General features: G+C 46.7%; 1 long non-coding RNA gene across 2 annotated transcripts; it reads left to right on the plus strand.

Moving 5' to 3' along the window:
* Positions 1 to 1,279: 1,279 nt before the first annotated feature.
* On the plus strand, positions 1,280 to 13,115 carry LOC114865901 (uncharacterized). 2 transcript variants are annotated; one of them, XR_008696157.1, is made up of 5 exons: positions 1,280 to 1,572; positions 2,033 to 2,135; positions 3,090 to 3,171; positions 9,058 to 9,122; positions 9,227 to 10,535. It is a non-coding gene; the product is annotated as an uncharacterized LOC114865901 (long non-coding RNA). The 2 variants fall into 2 exon arrangements; XR_003787587.3 differs by lacking the exon at positions 9,227 to 10,535 and adding an exon at positions 10,543 to 13,115 and having other exon boundaries at positions 1,285 to 1,572.
* The last annotated feature ends 342 nt before the right edge of the window (positions 13,116 to 13,457 follow it).

Below are 13,457 nucleotides of genomic sequence, written 5' to 3' on the forward strand. Positions count from 1 at the left end.
GCACAGAATATGGTGCCTACGCCGTAATCATCAAGCTAGCACCAATTTTTAGGGTACTCGTGGATTTGTTTATTCCAGAGTTCTCATAAAATGAGCTCTAGTGTCGAAAGAGTGTATTTCATTATTTTTATCCCCTTCTATCTGATTTCTGTGCAGTGCAGCGACATAAGCTGTAGCAGAAATAAATAACTGTGTCACTACATAAGATAAAATATATATATATGAAGAAGCAGCCTTGGCAAATGCTGGGTCTAATTCCTTTTGCTTAAAAACCCTGCTATTTCTGGAATTGCATCATGTCCTCGAGATGTTCGCATCCATATTCATAAGACCTTCTCCGTGACAAGAGTCAGTTGGATGGTGCAGTCACGGCCAGAATCCAGAAGAACCTTGGAGCAAAGGTCAGTCTAAAGCTCAAAGCCTCATTCCAGATGTTCCTCTACAGAGCTGACATCAAAGATACAGCACTTATCAACAATCTCATTTAGCCTCGTTTATCTTCGGGAGCAATAACGGCACCCATAGGGGAGTAGGAATATGATGAATAGCCTGACGTTTGCTAAGAAATGCCCAAATTATCATCTAAATGACAGAGTAGTGGTAATTATGACGGTAACAATAGCGGCTGTGATCAATGAGATAATACTTCCAATTATAAACATGACATCTCATGGAGAAATAATGGGGATCATGTACTGCAGTTAGCTGTTATGATGTCCTTTGTGAATCAGATAATTGGAAAAATACACGGGTCAATGACAATGCAGCCGAGGACAAATCCGCGTATCAGCCAACACCAAATAAACCAACAATGGGCTAAACGGCAGCCTCGCGCCGACTAAGAACGACACACTGGTAGAAATATTTCACACGGCCCCGTGCTTCCGCTTGTGCGCGCGAGTCGGCGACGGGCGCGCGCGCTGCTGGTAGCGCCGGGCCCGCGTGTGACACACAAAGGCCCGTCAGCGAGCGCGGTACCGCTAGCCCGGTACCGCTAGCCCGCTCGCGCGGCAGGCCCCGATAACGCGGGCACTCAGCGGCTTTGTCTCTCCGGCCGGCATTCAGGGCTGTGAAGCCTGCCCAACTCAATCTCCCGCCATTGTTATGCTGAGAATGCCACTGCGGCTTTGTGACAGGCTGCAGAGTTATACGGCCGCTCGCTCTCCATCTCTCTCCTGCTCCCTTTATGCCGTTTCATTTTCTCCGACTTTCTAATTCTCTCGCAGCTCCGCTACTCGCCCCTCTATCACAGCTGCCTTTCATTTCCCGCCCGCCTCTTCTCTCCCCCCACCGTTACACCTTAACACCGCCCCCCCCCTCCCGCCGCTGAATGCTCTCGCGCCGCTTTCCCGCCGCCACCTGCTCTCATTTCTTTAACTCGTGTCATTCCCGCCGCAGCCCCGTCAGTCTGCTGTTTATTACGTGTGCCAAGCATTTTGCTCCTCTTGTGTTTCAGGGAGCGGGAACCTTGACAGGAGACATGGAAGTTCACTTACGCAGACAGGAGCAGCCCGGAGGCGCAAACAGAAACCATCGGCTTCATGATGTGCCCCCCCCACCTCCGTCTCCCGGGTGAGCTTCAAAACCGCAGCAGAGCGGGATTATCTTCCTCTATAAACACTGCGACGTTGTTCACTAGCGCAGCTTGTTAGAGTTGTGGCTAGTCAGTTTCCGGACCGTCATCTTTAAAGATTTAACCTAGTTGGAATCATAAAGTAGGGCAGCAATTGAAAAAAAAAAAAACATACTATCCTCTGAGGTTTTGAACGTTCACGATGTTGTAAAACCAAACCTAAGTAAACATATGGACGTTATAAAAGCAGAATGTGGAATGAGGAGCCTGGAAACACATGCACCGACTCCAAAATGAATCTTCCCGGTTAATAACAAATGTATAAAATGAGACGCCGTGTCCGTTTATGTATGAAGCCCCCCGGGGGGAACGTAATGTGTTTCTCCCTAGCGTGCAGCACACGACTTATTGTCTTGTTCCCAACATGTGCTCCATTTTTATGCCCGTGTCCCTTTACAGGCCCCGTCTCTACCTCCGGGGCCCCGTGACGACTGGCGTGGTTCATCACGGCGCCCGCGCGCGGTGGCGGCCATCCCCGTGCTGCCGGCGGCCATGTTTGATGGTGAGCCACACCTGTCACAATACAGCCCGTCATCTGTGAGCGTCTACAGATTGAAACGGTGGCCTTTTTTTTTTTTTGAGTCGTTGTGGAGGCAGCGAAACTTACCATCGCTTTTATGTGTTGTTTAATTAAATGTCTGAAAGATGAGTAATGACTGGTTGACACTATTCATGTTGGAGCATAGTACAGTTCATGATGGTGATGCCTTCACCAAAGCTCTAGTGGTTTGTGTATATTAGCGAGCATAAGCTGTGTGTTTGTCTTTGCATATTCTGTGTTTATACATAGCAGTTCTACATAGGAACAGGCTTAGTGCTGTTTACGCTGTGCACACAGGCAAACGTTCTGTACAAAGGGGTGTTTCCTGCAAAATCCTGCTAAGATCCGAACCTGATTTTAAACAAAGCAATCCAATATGGGCTTCACATGATAGAGTAAAGGTTAAATGGAGGCCGGATTTAATAAAAAGTACCTTCCTGCTATTGTCCAAGGTTGTTGGGTACAACATGTGCAGCACTCACCTACTCCATGTTTCTGACAAAGTGTAACTTACCGGAGCGCCTCCCGAACATCCCACCTAGGCTCGTCCCCAGCGGTTGAACCCCTGACGTTGCTGCAAACATTATTACACAGTGTCCTAACAGCGACGCAAAGCTGTTTGATACACCGGCTTAGAAACACAATTTAGGATCCCTGCTTTGTTATCTGGTAGCAGCCTTTAGTGAGGCTGAGCATTATGATGAACCAGTGTGTGTGTGTGTGTGTGTGTGTGTGTGTGTGTGTGTGTGTGTGTGTGCGTGTGTGTATATATGTGTGTGTGTGTGTGTGTGTGTGTGTGTGTGTGTGTGTGTGTGTGTGTGTGTGTGTGTGTGTGTGTGTGTGTGTGTGTGTGTGTGTTTGAACAAGGGTCAGAGAGAAACAATAAAGTGGAAATTTGCCTCCCGTACTTTGCAGAATGCTGATGCGCCACCTGAGGTTGGCACTGAGCTGAGGGGGAGACGAACGCAGACGGGGGAGAAGGAGCAATAGGAGCCGAGTGAGTGTGCGACTTTAAAGTAGAACGCGCGGCGGCGGCGGAGCGTTTGGTATGCATTACATCTGCAGCCCCAGATTTGGCCAAGTGCTGCTTCTTAACCTGTCCTCCTCCTCAGGATTATCATTCAGTCTCACCGCAGTTGATAATGTCAAGACAACATCGCTCAGGCTGAAATCATCTGTTTGATATGCGCCGGGAGGCCTTTGTGCCTCATCACATTTTCTGTCTGATGTCCAGTGCTGCTCTTTGGGGGGAATTCATCACGTCCTGTCCCCATCCTGTCCTGCACTCTCATCTCTCCAACACGGCCTGAAAGTAAACAACGCTGCGTCCTCCATCTTCTCCCACCGCATCCCCGCACGTCTGAGCCCAAATGTCCTCTACCGGGCGCATTTATCCACCTGATCAATTTCCCATCTCAGGGGCCTGAAAGTTTTGAACAGCAGCTACAGAGTCTGTGTCAGATGTATCCTATCAGTCGCCTCCAGGCCTTCTTACCTCCTTGGCGTTAAACATTAGTACATCATATGCTGAGTTGTAAGGACAACTCTGAGACCCTTCCAGTTTCCATGTAATAGCCCTAATTATGCTTGTCCTGGCATATTTAGCTCTCTTGCATTTCAATTTTCCTGCCCAGCACTTTGATCCAAAACCCATTTTTCTTCCTTTCTTTCTGGCACCTGCTCCCTCCACCCCCCTTTTAATCCCCATTCACTCACTGTACCTCTGCGTCTCCATTTCCTCTCCACACGCCTCACCACAGCCACCTTGGAAATGTAATTGAGGCAAGCGCTTGTGAAACACCTGCCAGTGGTTCTGCGAGGATTTAAGGACTCTGGTGAGGATGGCTGGTTGACCCCACCGCGACCTCCACTGGCACTAACTAACTGCAGCAACACCCCCCACCTACCCCCAACTCAACTTAGGTGATTAAGCGATCATTATGCATTGTCACATTTACAGTAGTTACCTTGATGCTTTATCTCACCTTGGTTGAGCATTTCACAACACAACATTGGATCTTTACAGTTGTTTAAAAGACCATGATGTAACACGTTCAGTGAATAGAATTTAATCCTTTAATTCGTGATTTACAACTATTGAGGTTACTACAGAAACTCTGGATCTACAGTATTGAACATATCTAAAGCCACTGTTGGCAAATCCATGGCACGGAGTGGATCTCTACTGTCTTTAAGCAGTTATCTAACAAGCACATTTACATTTCGGTGTCAAGGTCAGAGTGATCGATTGATCCGTGTACACTACTGTAACAACCCTTGTCATCAATTTGAAAGAAGCTGAAGCAGGCGGTTGAAACCGACTAGTGCTGTAGCAGAGATGCCAGTTAAGAGAAAATAATTCAATAAAGATGTGCGAGGTGTGGGACTTCATTGCCTTTGGCTCTTTGTCCAAATTCGCCATACCCTTGGCTGTCCCTGGAATTAAAGATCATTTTTAATCACTTTGATAATGGAAGCTTCTTTTTTTTTTGGTTAAGAGGAAGCTCTGATGGATATAACGGTTTATGGGAGTTGACAAGGGACATTGCACTGAGGGCATTAGAACTGGCAGCTTGTCAGACAGCCCACTGGAAAAAGAACAGCAAATCAAGAGAGGAATACAAAGAGAGAGAGAGGGGGAGACATGGGTGGAGAAAAAGGCCTGAAGGGCTTCTAAAGGCACCCAGCAGGTCACCAGACAGGCCTTTATCCCCCACCTCCTCATCTCCCATTGTCCATTAATTACAGTATAGGATGCGAGAGGGCTGCGGAGTGCTCCCATTAAGCTACAACAAATAGCCGGGACACAAGACGCTTAATTACCCAGGGACCAGAGATTGCTCCGTCGCAGTACTAAGAGGACTCTGTACCTCTAAACAAGATCTTTACCCTTGCGGAGAAGAGCTTGGTGTGACTTTAAAGCCAGGGAGACGGACATTAATAAAATTTATGGCTCCGCTTTGTGCCATTATCTGCACGGATGACCCCTTTAAAACCTTTTACCGTAGTAGATAGTTGTTGTTCCCAGTTGCTTACTTATTAACAAAAAAAAGACATTGATCTAATTTGTCCATATGCTGATGGCCTGCAGTATGTTGCGTGTGATATTTTAGGATTTCTAATAACCGCCTTCCCTTATGCCGTCTGTCTTACTCAATTAATGGCTTTCATTTCCCTGAGTCCGGGACTGATGATGCGCCGTAATATCTCACCGATTGTTCCACGGCCCTTTAATTCTGGCGTCTATTCTATCCCGCTCCCCTCTTTTGTGCCGTGTATTCATCAGCGTAATCACAAGGTTCGCCTGTAAGCAGAATAACCGATCGCGCGGGGTTCGCACAGACCGGGGGCCCTCTAATCTGCATAGGCCACACCGTGGAGCCACGCGGGGTGCCACGATGATGATTATCTTAATTAAACCCTGTGTCATTGGGAAATGTGCACAAACAAGCAATAACAACATCACCTCCCATCTGCAGCTGAGCAGCCAACGCCTCCCCAACTCGGCTCATCAGCCGGAGCCGCGGCGATCAGATATTCAAGTCAATACCGCGGCCTCGTAAGACGCCAGAATGCAGCGAATGGAGAATTAACCCGCCGAGCAAAATATATCGCGTGGAGTGTTGCCCGCACCTTTTGGGCTCTTGTCAATAACTGTCGGCGTTTTTTGGTATGCAAATGAGGACGCTATTGTCATCCAAGATGGATGGGCTCCGGAGACGGGCTGAAGGATGTCTGTGAGAAATGGGGTGCAGGGAAATGTGTCTCACCCCTGCTCACCTCTTCTCACCCCCTCGACTCTCCTTTCTCTCCACATGCTCATTTTAGTTTGTGCCATTTTAGTTTCCTCCATCTCTTCCAGGCCCTCTGTTAATGTTTGCACATTCATACAACAAGGACTTGTTCTTCATTTCTCTTGCCCTTCAGGCCACATGCAGGTCATTCCCACTTTCACATCCAGGAAAATAGTCTCCTTACAAAAGGTTTTCTAATTCGTGGGCTTTTATTTAATTATCTCTAGGTGGTGGCTCCTCCTGCTGCCTCTGCTGCTGCTGCTGCAGAATGTTTCCTTTTATTGCCAAGGTCCCATTCCTTCATTACCGGCCTGTTGTAATTTACGACATCATGCTAATTCACTCGGTAATTCGATGAACCCCAAATTAACCTGGCCGGCTAGTATTTTCCCCATTAGTTCGTTTTGCTTCCCACTCTATTGTCTGGATAATTAAGAAACATCAGCGTCCATGAGCTGAATCAAACCTCGTCAGCGAGCGGAGGAGCCGGTGTCGTTTCCTGTCCGAGTTCAGCGGAGCACGGCAGCTGCATATTAAGCACAGGGATGACGGCTGAATTACAGCCGATTAAGATCTGATAATCGCATCCCCTGCTTGTAATGTTGTCACACTGCGGTGCTAGACTCATCGAGCAGGGCGGGAGGATAACATGAGGGGGCAGGCAGGTGGAAGGAACGAGGGTCAAGGGCTGTAATTCGGCACCACTGGGCCGCAGAGAACCGCTGCTCCAAATCCTGTCCACCTTCCCCTCATGACTCCCTCCCTCCCTTCGCCTTCTGCCACGTCAGCTAAGCCACTAACAAAAGCTATAAGATGCCCATCCTGCTTTTACAGTAGATAATTTGTCATGCAATCAGTGGTGGTCATTGAAAACACAAAGCAATCAAGACCATTAGTTATTGGTTTTATCACTTTCACACGAGCCTTGATCCAAACACTGGTCATCATTGATCTTTGAGAAGTTGTCAAGTGGCTCTTATTTGACCAGCCAATTGTTCCACTCACTGCTCCTCAGTGATAGTGGGTATTACTCATATCAGTGCAGCCAGCTTGACTTGGATATTAAACCGGTGGGCACAAGCCAGTACGGTGCCGCACGTGGAGTGAGTAATACACCCGTACCGTCGCTTCCTGTTGTCACTCCTCGGCTTGTTTGTTCCGCGCTGAACCCACTGTACAGTAAGTTGTTGGAGCGATTTTCCACCTCTCTGTCTGCATGAGAATCAAACACTGTGGGATCCACTTCACAGCATAAGTGCTTCAACCTTTTAAGCGTTGATAGTTCCTCTCGTTTCAAAAGGACGTGTTCCATATTAATCATTTAGCTTGTGTAAAGTTAGAATAAAATCTCATAAAATGAGAGATTTCCTAAAAGGATCATTTTCTATGTGATAATTCTCTAGATATGCATCTTATCTGAAACTCTCATGAAGCTTTGGTTATATCGCCAGTATCTAGTAGTGGAGTCGTGTGTGCGTCACAGCCTATCTCACTGATAGTCATCTTTTTGTAGATGGATCTTGTTGGCTTCCTTGGAGTTGGACCAAGTAAAATGTTTCCCATGTTTATAGTAATGTCATTTTATCTCTTTCTCTTTTCCCAAATAAGGTTGAGCAGAACTCCTTAAGTGCTAGTAGAGTCAATCGGACATTTGTGCTTGGGAGATGGAATCTCCCAGTTCTGAGGTGCCCCATTTCAATTACGGCCGAGTTGTCTTAAGTAGCTTCAATCTAAGTGGGGAACTGGCCAAATGGGAGAACAGGTTAAATGGTTCTTGACTTCTCATTAGCCATTATTCACACCCAGAGAGGCACGCCACCAACATCCACCCTCATAATGGCTCCTCTCCTAAACCATTCAACCCAACATCACTGAGGAGAGCATCGTTTTTCTCTCAACAGCCTCTCCGTTCCACACTCATCCCACAGAAAAAAAACGTGTGTTTCATCATTTCTTAAAGGACATGTTAACTTTTGGCTTCTAAACAATTGTCAAACAACATTTGGCCTAGTAATAGTTAAGGTGATTAATCAGAGGTTAAGAGGTCATCATTGGATATCAGGAATCTTTCTAAAATGAGTAGACTGACTTTAGTCATATACCAACACAAGGGGGGTGAGCTGTGGTATTAACAAGGCGGTCTGAGTCAGCAGAGCTCAGATGTCATCCAGTACCACCGAGGCTATAACACCGACCGAGGTTCGGTCACTGGGAACCTCACGGTCACTGTGTTTGAATCTACAGGATAGCAGAGCATGAGGAAGAATTTAAAATGAAAGCTGATGAGATCACTAGATGGCACTATTCCCACTTTCCCTAAGCAGACGTTGAGGAAAGTGAAGAGCATCCCCAGACTTAAAGGCTTTCTTATCTTCTAATGCTTTTCCCAGTCAAGAAAATCTATGAAAACGTAGAGGAAGTCAGGACAAATGTTTGTAAATAGGCAAATCTTTGAGTCTATTAGATCAGATTTAGGTTAAGAGCTTTAAGACAGTTCTGCGTTCTCATAAAACCAGCAGCTGCACTTTGACAGCTGACATGTTTAACAACTTGCGTGGAAAATGCTGAATCGCCCAAAATTTAACACATTCAGTGACGCCCTATTTGTATTCTGGGGGCTTCAGAGACGAGTGAAACAGGAAGAAGGTTCAAAGGGAAAATAAATACGAGACGACGCTTGTTTGGATCGGCACTCGAGTTGCAAAACAACCTTTTGGTTTCCCTGGAAAGCGAAAGCGTGCGCACGCCTCAGCGCTTCCTGCTTTCGTGTATCGGAGTGCTACACACCTGCTCCACGCTCTAGCAACAAACGGGGCATCTTCACCAGGACGCCTCCTATTCCACGCATGCCAGGCGAGCGTGTCTGCTTGTTTGTTTTCCCCACTTCAGCCACGCTCGTGAATGACTCCGGTCATGTATAAGCTGAACGCCTTCACTTGAATTCATCGCCACTCCAGAAATCCAATTTCTTCCTCTAGATCCATGCCACTAGTGCGTAGCAGAGCGTGGGGCTTAGAAACTGAAAATGTTATTTCCTGAACAGTGTTGGTGGATTAGGCTGATGTTGAACCTTTTTTTTTGCCCTGTAGCATGATGAGAGTGTGGAGCAGCTTCGTGAACGAGCCGCCCGGTGACATCATTCTCCTGTTTACAGGTATACACACACCTACCCATGATCCACACGCACGTCGTCAAGTGATGGTGAAAACGTTTCTGGCAACCCACATCTTTTCTCGTCCACGTTATCGTGCTCGACAGCTCTCAGAATGGATGGCTTGTTCCTCGGTGAGACTGGAGATCTCTGTCTCGGCCTCTTTCTGACTAGCGGTGGAACTCTCCTCCTCCCCTGCTCTCGCACTCCATTTCTTTCTCTTTTTTTCTGCTCTGTGTATGTAAATCTGAGCCTGTAGTGTATCCCAGGAAGCCAGAGCGAGGCAGACAGAATGTGTGAGGGAGAAAATGAGTATTGCTTATGTAAAAGAAGCTAAATCCAGGTCAGACTGTACAGTCTTCATTAGACGCTGTTCCCCTTTTCGTACGCGGGCTCTGTGCAGCGCAGACGTGTAGTGCAAATATTAACAACTGTAGTCAGATATGCAAAGGTTATCCTCACACGGGGTGACTATTATGCACCTCTGGTAAAAGCACAGGCGATTATTTAACACTTATTTCAGTGCTGAGTTAATTTACAGAGAGACTAGTTGTCACTGCTCAAAGCTTCTCCAATAAAAGGATTAGCGGCTTTTTAGTTATTGCACCGTTAAAAAATGTCACTTCTAGGCTTTGGTAAATTATGTTGACTGTGGATTAAGAAGAAATAATACAAATAACCCCAATTTACAACCACACACGTGATCGGGTTTCTTCAGTCCAGCGATGTCCCTTTCAAATAGAGATTAATGGTTGGTACTACGGGCCAGTGTCTTCCTGAGGCTTCCACGCTGCCCTTTGTTTTACCTCTCGGTCCTTCACCTGACGCGCTCTCACTTCTGCTTGACAGCCTGTTATCACAAGGAGGGCTTTTAATTAGAAGACACACACTGGGCTTCAGGTTACTGTGTTGTCCACACAGATGCCAGTCAGGCACTATTGTTTTTCCTGTTATTTAGCCAATAGTAAAGTAGCTGCTGGAGAGATTTGAATACGTAATAGTTTTAATAAACAAAACCTAATATAATGATAGTGAGCTTATTTTTAAGGTGAGCTGTATGCTGTTTGTATCTCCTCATGGGAAGCGTGTCCTCCTTCCTCGCGGGTGACCATGACTCCGAGGCATTGTCTTGGTAACACTCCAGCATGTATTTATGTTGGTGAGATGGGTTGTAACCGTGTTTATGATGCTATAAAGTCTTTTTGGACAAAGCCCTTGCTGCCCACGGCGTCTCTGTAGGTCCACTGTAAATGGGAGAGGGGCTCTGTCCTTGCAAAGGTCTTGTGGGTATTGGTGTGCGTGTCCAGCTGTGTGTGCATCACGTATCTAGAACTTCTCTGATGTTCGTCTTCGTTTTGCTCCAAACTGTAACATTTATACCCAAATTCATTATTTTAAAATCGTGCTGTTGCCTGTTTTCTAGCACCGAATCCGCTGGACGGCGATTGTCTAAAACATGCTGCGCTTCCAGATGAACATCAAGGGACTGTGTTATGCTGCAACTGTGATTTCATTGGACATTTAAAAATATTTTTCCCCTGCTTTGAAAACTAGACATCATTAAAATCCATTAGAAGCAACATAACTGCCGTTCTTTCAGAAGCAACAACCACCTTCCACAGTCGATGAGGTTGGTAATTTGGGGCTCACATAGTATTAAAATACAGCAATTTAAATGTGTTTATGGTAACATATCTTTTATTTACTTGGAGGCAAAGCAGTAGAAATTCTTTTTCCTCCGCCCGCCTTCCACTGCACGGCAGAACAGCAAAAAGGGTTTCGCGGCTGTCAGGAGGAGTGTGTCTCTAAGATCACATTTCAGGTTAATGACTGTTCACGGCTCGCCAGCCAGTCGCGTGGTGAGGGAGCACTTTTGACGCACTAAAGGGGAGCAAACAGGTGCACAAAGAGGCGGGATGGGGCAAAGGAAGCGAGGTGAAACCGGCGGCATCGAAGTCGAAGTCGGGCAGGCAAACAAGGAACTGTCGGGCGGATTAATTGGGCTCCAACGCACCTTCTCAGGCAAAAGTTAGGGTTGGCTATACATGTGGGTGGCTGTGCGCATGTGTGAACAGGTGTGACGCCGACGCTCCGAGGACTATTCATCCCAACTCCGGCGTGTCTGAGAATGTGCGGGTGTGTGTCGGCGTTCCCTCGTAATGTATGTCAGGCTCGCCGCGAGCAGTCGGTTTCAGGTTGGTCTCATTACTGAGGTAATTCCTCCGGAGCAACAGCTCCATAATGGCAGGAGATAGTAATGATCCTTTAATAGCCCTCCTCATTGCCCACTGGCCAGATCCTAAAACCTGATTTGCCTACTGTGCTCCCACTGATCCAGGAAGATGAATAGAAAACTAACCATCATTATATCTGCCAGGGAAATCAAATCAGAACACCCATAATCTACTTCTCAGCACCCACCTCTTTGTCTCATTTTCAAACTGCTCAGTCTATGCATCATCGCTAGTTTTCCCTTTTCTCTCCCTCCGCTCATGTTTTGTATTTCCTCCTTCGTCCCGTCCTCATCCTTCTCATTCTTTCGCTTGGCTTTTGTCTCGGTCTCAATTTCTATACTTCAAAAGGCATCGGTAGATTGGCTTCTATTTTATTGGCATTCGGGGGTAATGAGGAATGAGCGCAGCAACCAAAGCAAGCGGCTAGACGGGGAACTGGGCTAAGTAGCCTAGCGCGCGGCCGCTCATTTGCGAGCATGCTCTGCAGCAGGGGGGGACTCGCGTCTCAGTCCCAGTAGGTCCAGTTCAGCGCGCTGCATTGATAAGGATTTTGTTATCATCCTTCAAAAGTTTCTAAGGAAACAATGGCGAATGTTGGACTCGATTGTGTTGTGGGTCCGCGTGCATGTGCGGACACATGCATGTGCATGTCCAGCACTCCCTGTTATCTGCAGTGAGAAAATCGAGAGAGGCCGAAAAACTCCACACTAATCTCCTCCACATATGGTTGGGTTTCTCACATATCCTTGATAAGATTTATAGGGATTAGTTTGTCCCCCAAAATAGTCAGAGTGTGGAAAAATGGCTGTCTGGAGGGTCCTTTAATCTCTGAGCCATCGGCTCTGCTGACACAACAGGCCGACACTGAGGAACTGAGACCATTTCTTTGTTTGGTTCAGAAAAAAAAGAGTGTGCAGGAGTCATGTCTGCTACTTTAACAAGCAGGGGATAAATAGGACAGAGAATGGATTTACATGCGTGGGTGCACGTGTCACTGAACAGCCACTGTACAGTCGGTGGCTGTTGTCCCTCAGGTCTGCAGTGACTCACATGATCCATTGCTGAACAATCTATTGCCTCTGTCTGTCTCCTCGTCGTCGATGTGTTCGTCTAAATAATTCAGCTCAAACCCGGGCTAGTCTTTAATCACATGTCACTACTTCTCCTCACTGATGGCTCCTCAACACATTATTATAACTACGTGGGGAAAATTACACTGTGCATCTTCTTTCATCTCAAACTATGATAAGTTACTGTATAGACTTCATCCACATGTTTTTACCACTGACATGTCTTGGAATCAGAGCTAACATGAATGAAGAGACGCCAATGAGATGTTCCTGCCTTGGTTCCAGTGCACGTCTATTTTGGTAATATGGTGCATAATAAGATTATTACACTAATGATATAATGTCACAAATTGCGCCACGGGAAGCAAGAAGGAAGCTGTGATGGAATTCAAGTCCTCTCAATAGGAGACACGGTGCATATGGGCTACGCAGACGGGTCAAGTGAATTGATTTGTCAGGGCCAGCGTCTCCTGGAAACAGATTTGTTGGAGGGTGTCAGCGTGCGGTCTGGTGCATGCATGTTTGTGTGCGTGCCTGTTTGTGTGCGTGCATGTTTGCGTGCGTGCATGTTTGCGTGCGTGCGCCTCCTTGGAAAGCTCGGTGGTCTGCAGTTTCCCCACAGTTGCTTGGCAGCTTCGCTCTACTTTTAATTAGAGAAAAAGCATCTGCAACAAGGGGCACAGCTGAAGGAGTGTGAGCGAGCGAGCGAGCGGGCGAGCGAGAGAGAGAGAGAGAGCTGTGTTTGCATTGTAAACTAACGGAGCCCATTCATCCGGAAGAAATGCAAACGCTTCAAGGTTAGTTTTCACCTTATGTGGAACTGACTCTGAACTTTTATGAGAGAAAATGAAAAAATCAGTAGCGACATCTCACTAAGAGTGTGAACTGTGTTTACTGTGCCCTTTTTTCACAAAGTTGCTGCTTCAGTTTGAAGTAATCTATCTGAATATCCATAATGTTTTAATATGATTTATTTGAATGTTTTACTTGTAAAAACATTCAGCCTCTTCTTCTTTGGTGCTAAATGGTTCACG

This window comes from Betta splendens, chromosome 11 (assembly GCF_900634795.4).
Source record: "Betta splendens chromosome 11, fBetSpl5.4, whole genome shotgun sequence".
In the NCBI taxonomy this organism is placed as follows: domain Eukaryota; kingdom Metazoa; phylum Chordata; class Actinopteri; order Anabantiformes; family Osphronemidae; genus Betta; species Betta splendens.